At 43.3% G+C, this 7666-nt stretch overlaps 1 long non-coding RNA gene across 1 annotated transcript; it reads left to right on the forward strand.

Annotated features, from left to right (window-relative positions):
• Window positions 1-277: 277 nt before the first annotated feature.
• On the forward strand, window positions 278-7001 carry LOC135536193 (uncharacterized). Its single transcript, XR_010454960.1, has 4 exons — window positions 278-545; window positions 834-1028; window positions 4692-4748; window positions 6127-7001. It is a non-coding gene; the product is annotated as an uncharacterized LOC135536193 (long non-coding RNA).
• The last annotated feature ends 665 nt before the right edge of the window (window positions 7002-7666 follow it).

Here is a 7666-nt window from a genome sequence, read left to right on the forward strand (position 1 = left end):
CCTTTTGCTTTGGTTAACGTTTTGTCTTCTGTAAAAGAAAAGCAATACTGACAGAATTTCTGCCCAGGTATGAACAAACTAGTAACTATATAATGTATAATGGGGACTGGTATTAAAGACGCTGGCTCTTGTGACTTAAAGTGTGATTTGTTGTAATAAGGTGTAAATCACTATTGCTCTCTGGTGGTATGATTCGGAACTGGTAATTAACCCACATTACCCTCCCGGACGTTAGGTGGCAGTAAACATGTGCTGTTGGTCACCAAACGTTACTAATGAACAGAAGAAGACATATGAGGAAGTTTTGCCGCGTTTCTTTGTTTTGGATCTTCATGCTCAATTTTTTTGACGTTTCGATACTTCAGAAACCGTTTATTTCGCTTACGAATAACGAGCTAAATGCAATGTTATGATTCTGTTTTGATTGAACGCATATGAGCTAATTTAGTATACAGCGTCTCTGTCGACTAGCTACTGTAGCTAGTTAACGGTAGTTAGCAACACAGGAGCCTTGATGTCAGTCGCTAATTGTTGCTCATATCATGGTGAGTGCAGGCTATCCACAGCCCATTGCACGGCTGGAAAGAACATCATGTATGGATTAATTTACATGTTGTATGGGTTATGTACAGTATGCTTAAAATAGAAGGTATACAAATATTTTCAGTGTTCACACTTTTTTTTTCTTCCTTGTCTTATGTTTATAATCAGAGATTACCAGAGAAAATGTCCTCTCAAATCCAACATACCAGTTAATAGCAGCAATTTGTATTACATAGTAGTCATTTCATATTTTTTTTTACTTGGGATGCGTGTCTGGTCTTTTATTTTAGGATGGTGAAAACAACCCCTGCCTGCTGCTCTCCTTTACCACGCCTAAATCTGAGGGTCCTGATTGTAACAGAGTGAACAGCAGGCTCCAGAGATGGCATCAGTGAAGCAGGAAGACTGCAGTCAAACACTGGGACTGAATGTCAACATTAAAGATGAAGTAAAGGAGGAAGAGATTGAAACATTTGTGTATCATGGTAAAAGCAGAGCACTGCCTGTTTTCACAGTCTGCTAGTAGGGCCATTTGTAGGATGAGTTTGCCTTTAAGATCATAATGAATAAGATTATATGAACAGCAGGGACCTGCTCTTAAACCAGCTAGCACATTTGGTTCCTTGGAAGTTGTGTGAATGTACTTTTTGGTTTCCCATTGGTTCTAGGAACAAAGCCAAACGTTTAAAAACTAAAAAACGGAAGTGAACATTCCGCCTGTTCTAGATTGCAGGGACGTTCTGAGAACGTTTTACTATGGTTCCCAGAATGTTGTCATGGGATGTTTTATTAACCTATAATTTGCATTCTCAGAATGTTATTTAAAGGTAATTAAATGACATTCTGAGAACATATTTCAGTAACACTTAACACTGCTAGCTTAGTTTGGGTTACCCGTTGTGATCTCCGAGCACAGATAGGACATATAGGTATTAATCACGCAAACACACCTTGTTTTATTGTGGCACCGCATCAATGCGACTCTAACCTATGATCTTCTGCTCTCTATTCCTGGAATTAGTCCACTGCTCTGTTCATTTTAGTCTATTCAACCAGACTCCATTTCAAAGTAAATAATCACTCATTAAGATCAGGTGTGGTCAGTTAGTGGGTGTGGCAAACGCACCTGAACACACTTAACAAGATAGGATAGAGTTTTGTTGACGGGAGATTCGGGAAGTGTGTTGAATGAGGTCAGAGAAACGAAAGAAGCGGAGAGCTGAAGGTTTTCCGACACAAGTAGAAAAGAGTTGAGTCTGGGGGGGGTTGGTTGTTGTTTTTTCAGTGTGGTCACTGCTCATGTTCCCAAAATGTTGCCTGCCCGAAGGTTATGAGCTTGAGTTACGTCTGAATGTCACTGGGCCTCAAGTCAATTCGGGAGAAGAGGACTATTGGGACAGGGACACAAAGGTTGATTTCTGAGCAGGAAGGAGATGAATGGAGGGGGGAGAAATAAGAGGTTGAATTTGAGGAAGGTAGAGATGGGGTGTCAAAGAGGATTGGTGTCATGTGCAAACCGAGTGAGCCGTACACCAGACTGAGTTCTGTATGTGAAATGGAAGTGAATGAGGGCGAATTAAGTGAGGTGTGGTGAAGAGCTTGGAAACAGAGCCTGGCGTCAATGGACATGATAAAGAAGAGTCTGGACCAGTAGGAGGGACTTTTTGGGGAGAAAGTGCGTCCTTACCTTCTGGCAGAACCATGTGTGGTTTCAGGGTGGGTGGGAAAGGAGGTGGAGTCAGTGAAGGTAGTGGACTTGTGATGTTTGTTTCTTCTGACCAGAGGGAGCAGGCGGTCCGTGTCATTCAACTTGGGTCAAGATCTGTTTCTTGCTTTGCTCTTAGGAACGGGGCACCATTTGAAAGTAGTGATTTTTCTGGGGTAGTGTGGAGGTGGGGCAATTTGAAGTTTAAATTCCTGGTGTTTGTGACGCCCGCCGTTTGGTGCGACTCGGTGGTGAAACAGGAGTCACTGTCAGTCTTTTTGAGTCAGAGTCTCTACCTGACAAAGTCATGTTAGGATATATATCTGTTATCCTGTTAGAGCCTTTTGTGCTGAATCCACTGCCCTGTTTCAGGTGTAACATTTATGGTCATGTCATAGCAGTTTGTAGGGAGGAGATCCCAATCAAGATGAGGGAATGGGATGGAGGAGTGTGTACTTTTGGTGGATAAAGTTGTGTGACAACTGTAGAAGTGCCCTTGTTGCTTGTCATCAGAAGTGACTGGTGAGAGAGCGGCAGGTTGAGGTGGCTCGAGTCAGAAGTGCAGAAGGTGTCGTATACTGAGGCAGTGAAGAAAGTAGAGGAGGATGGGTCAAGGATCCTAAGACGATCCCTGTGAGTAGTAGATCTGTGCCAGCACAGAGGGATTGGCCAATGAGTGATATATGCTTCAGAAAGGTTGGTTTCCTAGCGTTCATAGCAATGGTTATCATCTGTGCCACAGAAATGGATTCCAAATCACAGAAAACCAATGTTGTAGTTGCAGCTGCAGAGAAGTATTTGGCTGTACGAGATTTGACTTCAGAAGAGTTCCAGGGTGTGTTGAGTGGTGGTGTCCCGTCCTCCCAGACTGTTGGCATGATGCAGGAGCAGATGTGGTCGAAGTAGTGGAATGGGATAGTGTGTTTTGAATGAGTGTGTGGTTAGTTGGCAGGGTGTTTTTTAGTGTTTCTTTCATTTTTTATTTTTTTTTCTTTCCCCCCATTATGTATCACAAAGTATAATGGATTTATATTATAGTGCAGTTGGGGGCGGTAATACAACATTGGATGCCGTCTGCCGTTAAACTCAGAGGAAGTAGTTTAGAAATGTTTGTTTTTAAATAGCCTTAGAATGTTCCTTGAATGTTACTAATGTTTTCTTGTGGTTTTTATGGAAAGTTTTCTTAATGTTCCGAGAGCATGAATTTAAACAAAACCATGAGGAAACCTGCTGAAGTACTTAAATTCTCACAGAAGAATGTAGTCTCTTAACGTTCTCTGAACAATTTGAGAATGTTACTTTAAATCAGGTCTGTTAAACTCATTTCTCGGAGGACCAAGTGTCTGTTTTTTTTTGTTTTTTTTCCTTTCAATTAAGACTTAGACAACCAGGTGAGGAGAGTTCCTTACTGATTACTGACCTTAATTCGTTAATCGAGTACAAGGCAGGTACTTGGCCATCTGTGGAATGAATTTGACACGTGCTTTAAATACAACCATGAGGAGAACTGTCGGACATGTTATGCTGAAGTACTGAAATTCCCAAGAAACATGGCTCTCAGAACATTTTGTGCTATATGGGTATCCTGCAGGACTCCCAGAACATGGTGGGAAGGTTGTATGAAAAACCACTCGCCAAGCTCTAAGAAACATGGTTCTCAGAACGTTTTGTGCTATATGGGTATCCATCAGTATTCCCAGAACATGGTGGGAAGGTTGTATGAAAAACCACTCGCCAAGCTCTGAGAAACATGGTTCTCAGAACGTTTTGTGCTATTTGGGTATCCTGCAGTATTCCCAGAACATGGTGGGAAGGTTGTATGAAAAGCCACTCGCCAAGCTCTAAGAAACATGGTTCTCAGAACGTTATACGCTAGCTGGGAAATCAGCACACCTAGTCTTTTTTTAAGGTAAATTGATTAGGCTAATTCTCCTGTTTTCAATGTTTTTTAATCCTATAGCAATACGCTTTTGGAAACCTTTTTAACGTAACTGTCATATAAATGACCTTTAAAATATAAAATATACATACTATGCACAGTTTAGTGAAATTTTATCCGGCTGTTTTCACCCTTCGCTACGACATCCTCTCACCTTGTGCTGACATTTCCATTGGACCATTCCATTGCACGTATCTCTCTAAATAAAGCCAGGTGCAGCTTTCCTAGACTGTGTACTGTAAGTATATATTTTGTCATTTGAGAAAAATTGTCTTGCTTATGTTAAGCTCCAAATGTTTCCTAAACCGTATATCGCAACTGAGGTGTATTTGCGTTGAGACAGAGCATTTGGGTGACGCAGGACACCATCAGAGAGTCGGGCCATTTTCCCCACTGGGCCAAATGGGACGTGGAACGGCTCCACTGTAATGTAATTGGAGTCATGAAAAGGGGAACCTACTCACCTGATTTGCCATCAACATGTTATATTTGTCTTCAACTTAGGGCCGGCTGGAGAGTTCAAAGAAAACACGGAAGAACACCAAGTCTTACTACTCAAAGGTCTGCGTTTTCTTTCTTCTCACACATGGAACATATTTAAACCACAGTTCAGAATTTGGACAGAATTCAAACCAACGTAGATAACCGACATCACTCAGCAATTTCATTTTTAGAATGTTTCCTCCTGCTTGCCTTGCTTCAGGGGGCAGAACACCCAATGACAAACAATACCTTGATTCTAGCAATGCTATGAAAAAGAACACATGATTTTATGATGCATGCACACCCATCAGGCTAATGGCATTAACCTGCATGCTGGACTCAGTTCAAGAGATACACTGAGTGTACGAAACAAAGTATTGCTTTTTGCCCCGAGAACAGCTTTAATTCATCGGGGCGAGGACTCGACAAAGTGTCAACTGTTGAGTGTGAAAATCCCAGCACAAAAAAACAATTGAGTAGTAGTGTCCAACCTTATGTTGTTATGTAGGTCCATGATAAATTGAAATGCACTTGTTAGATTCCACAAGAATCATTGGATGAAAATGTTTTTTTAACCTTTATCTAGGCAAGTCAGTCAAGAACAAACTCTTATTTACAACGACAGCCTAACCAGGACAACGCTGGGCCAATTGTGCGGATACAGCCTGGATTCGACCCAGGGTCTGTAGTGACACCTCTAGCACTGTGGTTTTGTGCCTTAGACCTCTGCGCCACTCGGACGCCCAAAAGTCTCCAGTGAAATGTTGTCTGAAATGTATCGGACATCTAACTCTGAAACAGAACCAACCCCCCAAAAGGACCAACCGGTTGAAATGTATCAGACATCTAACTGGGAAACAGAACCAACCCCCCAAAAGGACCAACCGGTTGAAATGTATCTGACATCTAACTGGGAAACAGAACCAACCCCCCAAAAGGACCAACCGGTTGAAATGTATCAGACATCTAACTGGGAAACAGAACCAACCCCCCAAAAGGACCAACCGGTTGAAATGTATCTGACATCTAACTGGGAAACAGAACCAACCCCCAAAAGGACCAACCGGTTGAAATGTATCTGACATCTAACTGGGAAACAGAACCAACCCCCCAAAAGGACCAACCGGTTGAAATGTATCTGACATCTAACTGGAAACAGAACCAACCCCCCAAAAGGACCAACCGGTTGAAATGTCTATTTAACATGTTGCAGCAGGATTATTTCTGAGAAAGTTACTGTGAAAAATCCAGACTAAATTGAAGCTAGACTATCATTCTGGAGAGGGCTTACTGGCTCATTCTGCTGTAGACTTTCATAGCAAGAGATGCCTGTTATGACTGAGCTGTATTGTAAATCATATTGTGCAATATATTAGGTGCATTAACTTGAGTTATAAATTAGGCAAATGACTTGCTTGTTGTAAATGACTTGTTTTTCCTGTTGTCATTTACACAGGAGAAGGACCTGACTATGCTGAACATAAGGTTGAAGTTGAAACGTCCAGAGCGCAACACCGTGTAGAAAGCAAAGCTAAGGAGTCTAACCACTGCCCACACTGTGACAAGAGTTTCCCATTCCCATCATATCTTGAAAGACACCTGCGGAAACATACTGGAGAGAAGCCTTATTCCTGCTCTGTCTGTGGGAAGTGCTTCAGGACGTCAACTCATTTAACCACTCACCGGGGAGTTCACACAGGGGAGAAACCTTACTCCTGCTCTGACTGTGGAAAGTGTTTCTCTCTTGTAAGTAACTTTAAACAACATCAGCGAACGCATTCTGGAGAGAAACCTTACTCCTGCTCCGATTGTGGAGACAGTTTTTCTCAACATGGTAACATGCGGCGTCACCAGAAAAGACACACTGGAGAGAAACCTTACTCCTGCTCCGATTGCGGGAAGAGTTTCATTACAACATCTGAATTAATCAGTCACCAGAGAGTGCACACAGGAGAGAAACCTTTCCACTGTTCTGTCTGTGGGCAGAATTACTTTAGCCTGAGTAACTTAATACGCCACCAGAGAATACACACCTAGGACAGAAGCCATATTCCTGCTTGACTGTGTGACGTGCTTCAAAACCTAATCTGAACAAGAAGTCTTCACGAATCCACCCGTTCCTGGAATACCCGAGAACCGATCCGGGACATGAGCAGATCTGGATCCAGAATTCCGAATAATGTTACAGGTCTGGTTCGGATCTGATTTGATTGGGTCTCGGATATGTGTAATTTAACTGACTTGTCCGGAAGGGCCCGTACAGATCCGAACTCAACTACACACACAGAGACAGAGACAGAGAGAGAATTATGATGATGCAGGAAGCTCCTCTCTCACACTGTCGAAGACATGCAGGAAGCTCCTCTCTCACACTGTCGAAGACATGGGAGGCGGGGAGCTCCTCTCTCACACTGTCGAAGACATGGAGAGGCAGGAGCTCCTCTCTCACACTGTTGAAGACATGGAGAGGCAGGAAGCTGCTCACACTGTTGAAGACATGGAGAGGCAGGAAGCTCCTCTCTCTCACACTGTTGAAGACATGGAGAGGCAGGAAGCTCCTCTCTCATACTGTTGAAGACATGGAGAGGCAGGAAGCTCCTCTCACACTGTTGAAGACATGGGAGAGGCAGGAAGCTCCTCTCTCATACTGTTGAAGACATGGAGCTCCTCTCTCATAGGCAGGAAGCTCCTCTCTCACACTGTGAAGACATGAAGACACTGGAAGACATGGAGGCAGGAAGCTCCTCTCTCACACTGTTGAAGACATGGAGAGGCAGGAAGCTCCTCTCTCATACTGTTGAAGACATGGAGAGGCAGGAAGCCCTCTCTCACACTGTTGAAGACATGGAGAGGCAGGAAGCTCCTCTCTCACACTGTCGAAGACATGGAGAGGCAGGAGCTCCTCACACTGCTGAAGACCTCTCTCACACTGTTGAAGACATGGAGGAGGTTCCTCTCTCACACTGTTGAAGACATGAAGAGGCAGGAAGCTCCTC

The sequence above is a fragment of the Oncorhynchus masou genome, unplaced genomic scaffold (genome assembly GCF_036934945.1).
Source record: "Oncorhynchus masou masou isolate Uvic2021 unplaced genomic scaffold, UVic_Omas_1.1 unplaced_scaffold_5690, whole genome shotgun sequence".
Lineage (NCBI taxonomy): Eukaryota > Metazoa > Chordata > Actinopteri > Salmoniformes > Salmonidae > Oncorhynchus > Oncorhynchus masou.